The following is a 13,703-nucleotide window of genomic DNA, read 5'->3' as shown; positions in this document are numbered from 1 at the left end:
TGAAAAAATCTATAACTTTCAAAATAAATTTATCACATAGGAATGGTACCAATATTTAATTTTTGTTTAGTGCTCAAGAGAGGGACTGCTAGCAAATACAAAATTTGGTTGACCGTTCGCTAGACACAAAATTCCCGGCGGCGGGGTCAGGGATTTTCAACCTGCCTCGAGATGACTGGGTGTTTGTGTTGTCCTCATCATTTCATCATCATCCGGGAAAGTGGCGAAATTGGACTGAGCAAAGATTGGGTAATTGTACGGGCGCTGATAACCACGCAGTTGAGCGCCCCACAAACCAAACATCATCATCATCATCAACAAAATTCCCGGCGAGTAACCGCCATAGTGTTGATTAGATGGTCTGGAAAAAGGAAGCTCCGACGGAACTAAATGGCTGGACTCTCTCATCTATCGATCATGACGTGGCTAGAACTATCTTCTGGTAAACCTTCCGGGATGTAAGGTCGTGGTCCATGAAACTCTTCAGCTCCTAACGTTTCATGGACCACGACCTTACATCCCGGAAGGTTTACCAGAAGATATGTCATTTGGTCGTGAAAGCCTCCATACTGTGGCTAGAACTGTCACCATACATCAGACAGGGTCACAGTAGAACTCAAACTGAAAGAAAAACTCACCTAGTGTCAGAGCGGAAAGCATGTGCTGCTGAGGTTCATTACTTTGTGTTCAGAGCTTTACTGCTAATTTGTTATACTGTTATACTTTCACTGATTAAGCGCTATTTATTGATCTTTGATATAAAGCGTTTCAGGATGATGTTGCCTCCACTATTAGATGGCATAGTTCCCATTGTCAGTGTAACTTCTAAACCGCATCGGAGCAGATCTAGACAATTGACTTTGTTTGAATCTGCAACACTGCAGAAACTGGTCACCTCAGAAATCTTCAGTGAAACTGCTTGTCAGGTCAGTGTAACAGCTGTGTCATACTACCGTGTGCCTGAATAAGTGCAATGAATGCATGGGCAGATACGAATGCGTTTATTAATTACTATTTTTCTTGTATCTTTTTCCTGTCTACCATCTACCTGCCGAGTAATGCGCTTTTTTGATTTGTACTGCGAATCATTTAATGAAATATCGTGTCAGCAGGCACGTACGTGGACAAGGCTAAATTAACTGACAGGGAGTGAGTTTAACTGCAGTGACCGACTGTACAGAAATGTGATGAGGTTGAAAGATCACAGAAATTCACTGTTATTGACAATAAATTAATGGGTGACTAAGTGAATATCGTTCCAATGATCGTGACAAGTGCAGTGTTCGATCACGTATTTATTAATCTTGCTGTACCAATCCGACTGTCGAGGCAGGTCAATTAGACGTACTGTCACAGTGAAACTGTATGTACGTTAAATGGAAAAAGAGACAGTGTAACTCTAGAGGCGACACACTGTGTCGGGACTAAAAAGATTCAATCTGTAATCGTACTTAGTTTGCAACAGATCGTTCCCGATCGCGACTCTGCGTTCGTCCTGTTCGCTATTGGGTCACCAGCGCAAATAAGAGGTATCTGGGCGCAGGGGCATTTGTCCACCTCGGAATGGACTGGTCAGAACTTCTACATGGGTTTGATCAGTAGTTACGATGCTGGCTGAAGGATCAGTCATTTACCCCTGATTGCAAGAGTTTTCCAAAACGTGTCGGAAATAAACTTTGGAAAGCCCTGGTAGTAAGCATCTCTCCGCTGAAGAGTGCTGCTAGCGGTAATAGCAAATGGGCGACGTATGAGTTGCGTTCGTCAGGCTGATTGGCTGAAAGTGCTAAGTCTTAAAATGTTAAAAATAATTTTGTGCATCTGTTTGGCGTTCGTGATGTAATAGTTGGAGAGAGGCCCTCGTAGGTGTAGGAGGCAAATCGCGTGCCGAGGTGGCGTTTTGATGTGTGGAGAGGGATGCTTAGTGATGAAACATGATATTTTTCAAATACGGAAAGCCTGCAAAAGTGCGTGCCCGTGCCCGGGCGTAGAATTGTGATTAAAGCACTTCGTTTTTCAGGCAAGCAGTGCGATGTAGCGAGCAAGTATGTGCTCGGCAGGCAAAAGCCTCTTACCAGATCTCGAAACTTATTTAGACATTTAATAGTGTGGCAATAGAGAAGATTGATCCGGGGCCACCAGTAATGTTTCCTAGTAAATCCACGGATCAGTACTTTCCCCCGGCGCTGCTCTTCGCTAAGAATGCGTGGATTCTCGTAGCTGCCGAGAGTAGCCGGCACGGTAACTCAGCGTGTTCGGTCGGAGGGTTAGTTGCCCTCTGTAATAAAAAAACTGAGATAATGGATCAACTACGAACTGAAACGGGTGTCTTGCGACGTCCGCACCGAGCAAATACAACGAACGAAAACGAACAAAATGAGACAAAAAAAAAAAAGAGTGGAACGCCGCGCGGCGGTACAGAAGCTTCGAGAGATGATGAAAGGAATACTTGAAATGGAGCAATGAAAATAACCGACCAAGCTAGACGGAGAAATGAAAAGTGGTTGCATTTTGTCCAACTGTTAATATTAGGACAGAAAACTTAACGGCTTTAAAAGTATCCTGCAGATGAAGACGTTCTTCCACCATCCCTTTTACGCAAAGCAAGGCCGATTCACGACACTCCTGATGCGCCCGGCTCGTACACACCACTCAACTTCGACGTATACATGCTGGTCCATTGATAGTGACCGGGTCAATTATCTCACGAAATAAGCGTCAAACGAAAAACCTACAAAGAACGAAACTCGTCTAGCTTGAAGGGGGAAACCAGATGGCGCTATGGTTGGCCCGCAAGATGGCGCTGCCGTGGGTCAAACGGTTATCAACTGCGTTTTTTTAAAAATAGGAACCCCCATTTTTTATTACATATTCGTGTAGTGCGTAAAGAAATATGAATGTTTTAGTTGGATCACTCTTTTTGCTTTGTGATAGATGGCGCTGTAATAGTCACTAACGTATAAGTACGTAGTATCACGTAAACATTCCGCCAGTGCGGATGGTATTTGCTTCGTGATACATTACCCGTTTTAAAATGGACCGTTTACCAATTGCGGAAAAGGTCGATATCGTGTTGATGTATGGCTATTGTGATGAATATGCCCAACGGGCGTGTGCTATGTTTGCTGCTCGGTATCCTGGACGACATCATCCAAGTGTCCGGACCGTTCGCCGGATAGTTATGTTGTTTAAGGAAACAGGAAGTGTTCAGCCACATGTGAAACGTCAACCACGACCTGCAACAAATGATGATGCCCAAGTAGGTGTTTTAGCTGCAGTCGCGGCTAATCCGTACATCAGTAGCAGACAAACTGCGCGAGGATCGGGAATCTCAAATACGTCGGTGTTGTAAATGTACATCAACATCGATTGCACCCGTACCATATTTCTATGCACCAGGAATTGCATGACGACGACTTTGAACGTCGTTTACAGTTCTGCCACTGGGCACAAGAGAAATTACGGGACGATGACAGATTTTTTGCACGCGTTCTATTTAGCGAGGAAGCGTCATTCACCGACAGCGGTAACGTAAAGCGGCATAATATGCACTATTGGGCAACGGAAAATCCACGATGGCTGCGACAAGTGGAACATGAGCGACCTTGGCGGGTTAATGTATGTTGCGGCATTATAGGAGGAAGGATAACTGGCCCCCATTTTATCGATGGCAATCTAAATGGTGCAATGTATGCTGATTTCCTACGTAATGTTCTACCGATGTTACTGCATGACAGAACGGCGATGTACTTCCAACATGACGTATGTCCGGCACATAACTCGCGTGCGGTTGAAGCGGTATTGAATAGCATATTTCATGACAGGTGGATTGGTCGTCGAAGCACCATACCATGGCCCGCACGTTCACCAGATCTGACGTCCCCGGATTTCTTTCTGTGGGGAAAGTTGAAGGATATTTGCTATCGTGATCCACCGACAACGCCTGACAACATGCGTCAGGGCATTGTCAATGCATGTGCGAACATTACGGAAGGCGAACTACTCGCTGCTGAGAGGAATGTCGTTACACATATTACCAAATGCATTGAGGTTGACGGACATCATTTTGAGCATTTATTGCATTAATGTGTTATTTACAGGTAATCACGCTGTAACAGCATGCGTTCTCAGAAATGATAAGTTCAGAAAGGTACATGTATCACATTGGAACAACCGAAATAAAATGTTGAAACGTACCTACGTTCTGTGTTTTAACCCTTCATAACACACTTTTTTTTTAGAAGTTAAAATTTTTTTTTGTATTTCAAATTGTTCAAGGATGTCAGGAAAAGTGTTGAAAAAAATAAGATGTTTTTAATTCAGAAAAAAATCCATTTTTATTTGTATACTACTCACATATTTATTAGCAGAAATACAAGATGAACGGAGCAGAATACTCTCCAAAGGTTGTAGAAGCACTACAATTTTTTTGCATTCACGTGTTCTTCCATTCAACGATTAACAATCACCGCCGAAAGAGAGCAATGTCAGCCTGACTTACAACGCTACTCACAGCAACACAGATTGTCGCGTCATACACTCAGTAGCGCATTTTAGTGGCAGAATCTTATCAGTTCCGTCATAATACAACATAGCACATCAGCAAAGCAGTTTCAAGCGTTAAACTTCAAGAACAACAGCAAAAAGAGAGTTGAAACTTTGCTTTGCACATCTGCAAAACAATGCAGTGAAGGGTTAATTTTAAAAAACCTACCTGTTACCAACTGTTAGTCTAAAATTGTGAACCATGTGTTTGTGACTATTACAGCGCCATCTATCGCAAGGTGAAAACAGTGGTCCAACTAAAACATTCATATTTCTTTACGTACTACACGAATATGTAAAAAAAAATGGTGACTCCTATTTAAAAAACACAGTTGATATCCGTTTGACCTATGGGAGCGCCATCTAGCGGGCCAACTATAGCGCCATCTGGTTTCCCCCTTCAAGCTAGACAAGTTTCGTTCTTTGTAGTTTTTTCGTTTGACGCTTATTTCGTGAGATATTTGGCCCGGGCACGATCAAAGGTCCACCCTGTATAGCGCTTTCGCGCTTGGTGGAAGGCAAGAGCAGAGCGCCTGTCGCTTTGGGGAGTGCGTATAGCTCGCCCAGCAGAGAGGAGCAGCAGCAGCAGCCGCGGACGGCACCTTGCTGGCTGCGCCCTGGGAAGCGGAGCGTGGCAGCGCGGTCGCGCTGGCTGCGTCTGAAGCAGCGCGTGGTGCGTGCGGTGAGTCAGCCGGCGCGGCCTTGTCCGCACGCACCGCGCGTAGCGCTGCCTCAGGTGCAGCCGCGGACAGACGTCTCGGCAGCAGCACTCTATCCAGGGACTCCATTCCTCGTAACGGCAGCTTTTAGACTGCAGCGGAGAACTCGCACAGTATCTACCACTATAACGCCTCTCTCCTTAGTATCGCTGTCATTATACACTGAAGAGCCAAAAAATTGGTACAGCTGCCCAATATCGCGAGCGCGCAAAAGTGCCACAACACGACGTGGCACGGACTTGACTAATGTCTGAAGTAGTGCTGGAGGGAACTGATACCATGAGTCCTGCAAGGCTGTCCATAAATCCGTAAGAGTACGACGGAGTGGAGATCTCTTCTGAACAGCACGTTGCAAGGCCCCCAAATATTCTCGACAATGTTCACGTCTGGGGAGTTTGGTGGCCAGCGGAAGTGTTTAACCTCAGAGTCACTCTGTAGCAATTCTGGACGTGTGGGGTGAGCCATGCTGCGGCTCGCGTTTGTGCTGTTGTAGGTTCCCGTCCTCTGTTGGAGGCCAGACTGTAACACGGTTGCAGTTGTTTGTATTCTTCTCGTGTTGACTGGCGCCACTTGGTTTCGCAAGCGTTGCCTGTCCGCTAGTGGCAGCAACGGCGTTATCAAAAATGGTTCAAATGGCTCTGAGCACTATGGGACTCAACTGCTGTGGTCATAAGTCCCCTAGAACTTAGAACTACTTAAACCTAACAAACCTAAGGACAGCACACAACACCCAGCCATCACGAGGCAGAGAAAATCCCTGACCCCCCCGGGAATCGAACCCGGGAACCCGGGCGTGGGAAGCAAGAACGCTACCGCACGACCACGAGATGCGGGCAACGGCGTTATCGATATGTAGTAACTGTGGCCCTATCTTTGGGGTGACGTCTTTGTTCTTCCGGGTCGTGTGAGTGAGCAGTTCGGTTGGGGACTCCGGAAGAGCCAAGAGGGCAGTGCCAGAACACGCCGGAACCGCTGGCGGTACGCATGCACTGCCGGATGGAGGGGCCATGGTCGCGAGGGTACACGACCTAGTCGTCAACCGGAGCGCCGTCTGTGACTAGCCCTTGTGTTTTATTATTGTGTTATTATTTTATTATTGTATTACCGAGTTACCATCATTTGTCTCACCTGTTTGGTGATCAGTAGCTTGTCCTTTTGAATTAACCTTGTTATTATATTTGCTGTTTTATTTTATGTTTCTAAAATTTTTTAATATAATTGCCATTCTCGGCGTTACAGCAAGTTTAAACGGTTGTGCTACCAAGTTTACTATCATTCTGTCCCACCTGTTTGGTGATCAGTTGCCTGTCTTTTAAATTAACTTTTGCTATTGCCTTGCTGTTGACAGTATGTCTGTTAAATTTTTTTAATAATTGCCATTCTTGGTGTTAAAGGCCTTTAGCCGTGACTGTCGCTATTTGTCTTGAAATTCTAATGTGGCAATTTTATTTTAGCAGTTAACCTTTAAGACCTTGGTGATTTGTTTTCAATATTTTAATAACTGTAGTTTGTAAGTTGCAACAAGTTAAACAATTCTTAATTTATTGCCATTAAGGCCTTCAGCAGTGAAACAATTCTTAAATTATTGCCATTATTTTAATTTTTCGTTGATTTTAAATAAACTGTGTGTGATTAAAAGAAAAGCCAACCAATAGTAACTGATTACGGCCCAGTTCACAATCGTAACCGAATCCTGCCTTCCTTGAGCAATAGGTCTCATTGGGTGTCGCATTGTCCTGCTGGAATTGCCGAAGTCCGTCGGAATGCACAATGGACATGAATGGGTGCAGGTGATCAGACAGGATGCTGTACGTGTCACCTGTTGAAAAGAGTCGTATCTAGACGTATCAGGGGTCCCATACCAATCCAACTGCACACGGTCACATTATTACAGAGCCTCCGAGCCTCCACCAGCTTGAACAGTCCCCTGTTGACATCCAGGGTCCATGGAATCATGAGGTTGTCCCCATACCTGTACACGTCCATCCGCTGGATACAATTTGAAACGAGACTCCTCCGACCAGGCAACATGTTTCCGCTCATCAACAGCCCAATGCCGGTGTTGACAGATCATCGTGAGGGTAAAGCTTTGTGTTATGCAGTCATCAAGGGCACACGAGTGGGCTGAATGGTTCGCACGCTGACACTTGTTGGTGGCGCAGTACTGAAATCTGCAGCAATTTGCGGAAGGGCTGCACTTCTGTCACGCTGAACGATTCTCTTCAGTCCTCGTCATTCCCGTTCTTGCAGCTTCTTTTTCCGACCGCAGCGATGTCGGAGATTTACTGTTTTACCAGATTCCTGATGTGCATGGTACACTTGGAGATGATGTGTGCCATCGCTCGTGCGCTTACTATAACACCACGTTCAGACTCACTTAAATCTTGACAACATTCCACTGTAGCAGCAGTAACCGATCTAACAATTGCGCTAGACATTTGTCTTATACAGGGGTTGCCGGCCGTAGGGCCGTATGCTGCCTGTTTACATATATCTCTATTTGAATACGCATGCCTATACCTCTTTCGTTGGCGCTTCAACGTATTTGTCATATTAACATTTCCTCAGTAGTCCTACCAACTCACTATGACATTTTTTAGAACTTTGTCTTGGTTGTATACCGATGTACAGCTTAACGCGCATCTGTAGTTTGCGAGACTGGTTTGGTAAGCAGACGTGTAACGTACGACGTTGCGGATTATCGACCATTGGCCTGGTACATCGACCAGCACGAGTAGGCGTTTTTCTGCCCTCATTCAGCCCCAATCCTCGGCTCAAAAAATGCAATATCGCAGAGAACAAAGTTTACGAGATTCACAGACAGATGGAGCACACGACTTCCCTCACCTCGGCTGCCTTGATGACTGCGGCAAGAAGGTCATCTGGCCACAATATTAAACAAATCTAACAGGTAATGAACAACAGTGGATAACATACAACGGGATAAAGAGAGAAGATAAAAAAGAGCGTCATGTTTCGTCACGAATTCGTTTACTGAGCGCGAGAAGATCATCGTACTCAACATCTAACACGTGTGTCAGACGCTACAAGAAAGACGTACACTGCTGAGAGGCTAACTGCTACGAGAGCTCTCGTTACTAGGGAAATCATGTAACATATTGTTTGCTCCACGTACATCTCGTGAATTGACGATGAGTAACTGCTCTGGAACAATGCTCGGGAAATGTTATTAGTTCATGAACATATGGCTTATGGCACAATCGTGTAACCTATTTTTTGAATGTTTCTCCTAATCGTGTGCCTCTGGGTGTTCTGCCGAGTTATTCTTTGTATTTTAAACAAAATATTTCGACGGCCTACCCAGTCTGGTTGGAATCCAGGCAGCAAGTACTCGTCACACTGCGACTCGCAGCAGTATCGGCCATCGAAATGTTGTGCACAGAATGGAAACAACAATTCGACAGAACACCTGGAAGCACACGGTTAACCAACCATGCCGAGAAAACCGCAAATCACTGTTGTCTGGGAGTCTAACCAGCTGGAATACATAGAACGGCCAAAAAGGACCTGCGCCTAAGTTCGGATAAGAGGCGATTTTTTGACGCTTCAGGAAACGGTGAAAATGTGTTAACAACAGAATACCCCTATAGAGTACAAGAATTCCGTACCTTGGGTTAACTGATGACTGTGGCATCAAGTAGGGACTCAGGTTACAAACATAAAATAAATTTCTTAAATCTTGAAAAAAAAATAACTGGACCCTATACGACGGGATGAACACTAGAAAATATAGTAGGCGACTGACATTAAGCTCTTACATTATGTGCAAGTTCTTTAGCTGTGGTTGCCCGACCAGTAAGGTTACTTGTAGCGCACTTGTCTAAGTAACACTGCAAGATCACAGATTAACGAAAGCACGAGATAAGCTATCGCAAATGTGAAATGCTGGTACATTAATAACGGGTGTAACCACCAGAATGTTGAATGCAAGTATGCAAACGTGCAAGCATTGCCGGCCGCGGTGGTCTTGCGGTTCTAGGCGCTACAGTCCGGAACCGCGGGACTGCTACGGTCGCAGGTTCGAATCCTGCCGGGGGCATGGATGTGTGTGATGTCCTTAGGTTAGTTAGGTTTAAGTAGTTCTAAGTTCTAGGGGACTGATGACCTAAGATGTTAAATCCCATAGTGCTCAGAGCCATTTGAACCATTTTTTTGCAAGCATTGTGTTATACAGCAATAGCTTCTTTGTCACTTTAAAGGCATTCTTGACTAACAACAACTCACCACGTCCAATCTCACAGGTAACTACCGTTCTCGGGCTTTACTGCGCGTATTTAAAGCAAGCCTGATTTGCACCAGTCTTATGCGACAGGTGCCAAATCTGAAGAGACATCATCTGTCGAATGTGGAATCACGCCTACCAACTTTCGTTTATTTCGCACAATTCTTCTTGCTGTTGCGATTTTTTTTTCCGACAGTGTATGTACGGGAAATACTCAACCCCATTCCACACATCACTTGCACTGCTTTCATAGTTGGTTAGTATGTTCTTTTAGGAATTGATTTCTTTCCTGTCCGGGTGTTTATTGCGACAAATAGCGTACGGAACTGTAAAGCGATGAAGCAGCTAGACATAAGTACGACACGAAGTATGCACGTGAATGAGTCGATCGTGGAGGCGGTAGCAGGCCGTGGACTGCGCAAGGGTCTGTGTTGCAGGAGAGCAGAACCGCAAACAGCGCAGAGCGGAGCAAGAAGTGCGCGGGAACCTGTTCCGTGACCCGCCGCGGCAGACGCGCCAAACAGGTGCAGGGGGGGGGGGGGGGGGGGGGCGCCCCAGCCGAACCACCGGCACCTACAGCACGGGTGAGAGAGACACCTCGCGTGACGTCATTGTACTGAAACCACATGACTGCTGGATTCCTCTGCAGGTCGATTATTAAGTGAACGTCACTTGTTCTTTATTGCAGTATTTTTGGCAAAGTTTTCTTATTTACAGTAGTATATTCTTGCGTACCAATTAATTGGACCGAAAAATATGCGAAAGGAACCCATTATTCATTCGACAAGTAAAGTTTTAAAAATAAAAAAAAATTGGGAACTCATTTTTCCAGATCAAGTAAATGGATTACAGTCGAAACCGACGTCGAAGGGACCGACATTTTACGGTCGTTATAGCCAACTCTCGCACAAACGGGTTTTTAGCTTTTTTTTAATAAAAATTTCGTACCTATAAATTTTAAGCACTCAGAGTTAAAACGTCAAAAAGAAGCAGAAATACGGTACACCTACACTATTTGTGGCGAGGGACTGAAGAGAATTTTTTCTTAGGTTTATGCAGTACATACAGCAATAATATGCCAGTGACCGTAAACAGTCGTTAATAAATTACGAAAGAAACAGCAACAATAAAAAATGTTCAACAATGACGAAAACTGTTTTGGATAATGTTTGAGATAAAGTGTTGAGCGTGTTCAGAACTGTAACTGTTGCGTAGTATAATAGTCATGAATGACACAGATAAGTTCAAGTCACTACATAAAAAGAATGAACAGCAGCAAAATGAGAAGACAGTATTGTACCCATAAACTGCACGAAGGCCTACACTTTCTCTTATGTTTCAATTTGAAATGTTGAACAAATGGGACGTATTTTAATTACAATGAAATGATCACCCGGAGGTGCTTGCAGACGTAGACATACGTCAACGGGGACAGATGAAAATGTGTGCCCCGACCGGGACTCGAACCAGGGATCTTCTGCTTACATGGCAGACGCTATCCATCTTTTTTTTATTATTTTTTTATTTCATTTTGTTCGCTTTTGTTCGTTGCATTTGCTCGGGGCGGACGTCGTAAGACATTCGTTAAAGTTCGTTGTTGATCGATTAACTCAATTTTTTTTACTACAGAGGGCAGCTACCCCTCTGACCGAACACGCTAAGCTACCGTGCCGGCGGTCTGAGCCACCGAGGACACAGAGGATAGTGCGACTGCAGGGATTTATCTCTGACACGCCTCCCGCGAAACCCACATTCTGAACGTATTGTCCCGCACTACATTCGTAGTGCCCCCGCCCATTATACTCATTACTCGCGGCGCGTTGCCGATTCCCGTAAGAGTTCGGGCACTGTTTGTGCATTCGCACAGAAGAAGATGCTCAAGTGGCCGGTGAGCCTTAACTATATACACTCCTGGAAATTGAAATAAGAACACCGTGAATTCATTGTCCCAGGAAGGGGAAACTTTATTGACACATTCCTGGGGTCAGATACATCACATGATCACACTGACAGAACCACAGGCACATAGACACAGGCAACAGAGCATGCACAATGTCGGCACTAGTACAGTGTATATCCACCTTTCGCAGCAATGCAGGCTGCTATTCTCCCATGGAGACGATCGTAGAGATGCTGGATGTAGTCCTGTGGAACGGCTTGCCATGCCATTTCCACCTGGCGCCTCAGTTGGACCAGCGTTCGTGCTGGACGTGCAGACCGCGTGAGACGACGCTTCATCCAGTCCCAAACATGCTCAATGGGGGACAGATCCGGAGATCTTGCTGGCCAGGGTAGTTGACTTACACCTTCTAGAGCACGTTGGGTGGCACGGGATACATGCGGACGTGCATTGTCCTGTTGGAACAGCAAGTTCCCTTGCCGGTCTAGGAATGGTAGAACGATGGGTTCGATGACGGTTTGGATGTACCGTGCACTATTCAGTGTCCCCTCGACGATCACCAGTGGTGTACGGCCGGTGTAGGAGATCGCTCCCCACACCATGATGCCGGGTGTTGGCCCTGTGTGCCTCGGTCGTATGCAGTCCTGATTGTGGCGCTCACCTGCACGGCGCCAAACACGCATACGACCATCATTGGCACCAAGGCAGAAGCGACTCTCATCGCTGAAGACGACACGTCGCCATTCGTCCCTCCATTCACGCCTGTCGCGACACCACTGGAGGCGGGCTGCACGATGTTGGGGCGTGAGCGGAAGACGGCCTAACGGTGTGCGGGACCGTAGCCCAGCTTCATGGAGACGGTTGCGAATGGTCCTCGCCGATACCCCAGGAGCAACAGTGTCCCTAATTTGCTGGGAAGTGGCGGTGCGGTCCCCTACGGCACTGCGTAGGATCCTACGGTCTTGGCGTGCATCCGTGCGTCGCTGCGGTCCGGTCCCAGGTCGACGGGCACGTCCACCTTCCGCCGACCACTGGCGACAACATCTATTTACTGTGGAGACCTCACGCCCCACGTGTTGAGCAATTCGGCGGTACGTCCACCCGGCCTCCCGCATGCCCACTATACGCCATCGCTCAAAGTCCGTCAACTGCACATACGGTTCACGTCCACGCTGTCGCGGCATGCTACCAGTGTTAAAGACTGCGATGGAGCTCCGTATGCCACGGCAAACTGGCTGACACTGACGGCGGCGGTGCACAAATGCTGCGCAGCTAGTGCCATTCGACGGCCAACACCGCGGTTCCTGGTGTGTCCGCTGTGCCGTGCGTGTGATCATTGCTTGTACAGCCCTCTCGCAGTGTCCGGAGCAAGTATGGTGGGTCTGACACACCGGTGTCAATGTGTTCTTTTTTCCATTTCCAGGAGTGTATATATATATACTAAGATGGTATCCGTTCTTTCGGATATCGTGATCAGTTGAACCGTACACGACTGGAAAACCGAGCCCTTGTCATATGAGCCCAGATTTCAGTCGGTAAGAGCTGACGGTAGTGTTCGAGTGCGCCGCAGACCACGCGAAGCTCTTCATCCAAGTTATCAGCAAGGCACTGTGCAAGCTGGTGGGCTGTGTGTACACGGCATGGAGTGGGTCCTCTGGTCCAACTGAACCGATCATCGACTGGAAACGGTTATGTTCGACTACTTGGAGACCATTTACAGCCACTGAAGAACAATTCGAGCGAATGGGACGGCCAACCAGATCGCCCGACATGAACCCCGTCGGACGTTTATGGGACATAATCGAGAGGTCAGTTCGCGCACAAAAACTTGTACCGGCAAAACTTTCGCGATTATGGACGGCAATAGAGGCAGCATGACTGAATATTTCTACGGGGGTCATCCAACAACTTGTTGAGTCCATTCCACGTCGAGTTGCTGCACTGCCCGGGAAAAAGGAGGTCCGACACGATACGAGGTGCATTCAAGTTCTAAGGCCTCCGATTTTTTTTTTTTCTAATTAACTACTCACCCGAAATCGATGAAACTGGCGTTACTTCTCGACGTAATCGCCCTGCAGATTTTCCACAACGCTGACGTCACGATTCCATGGCAGCGGCGAAGGCTTCTTTAGGAGTCTGTTTTGACCACTGGAAACTCGCTGAGGCAATAGCAGCACGGCTGGTGAATGTGCGGCCACGGAGAGTGTCTTTCATTGTTGGAAAAAGCCAAAAGTCACTAGGAGCCAGATCAGGTGAGTAGGGAGCATGAGGAATCACTTCAAAGTTGTTATCACGAAGA

The sequence above is a fragment of the Schistocerca cancellata genome, chromosome 5, assembly GCF_023864275.1.
Source record: "Schistocerca cancellata isolate TAMUIC-IGC-003103 chromosome 5, iqSchCanc2.1, whole genome shotgun sequence".
NCBI lineage: Eukaryota > Metazoa > Arthropoda > Insecta > Orthoptera > Acrididae > Schistocerca > Schistocerca cancellata.
This window is presented reverse-complemented; position numbering follows the sequence as displayed.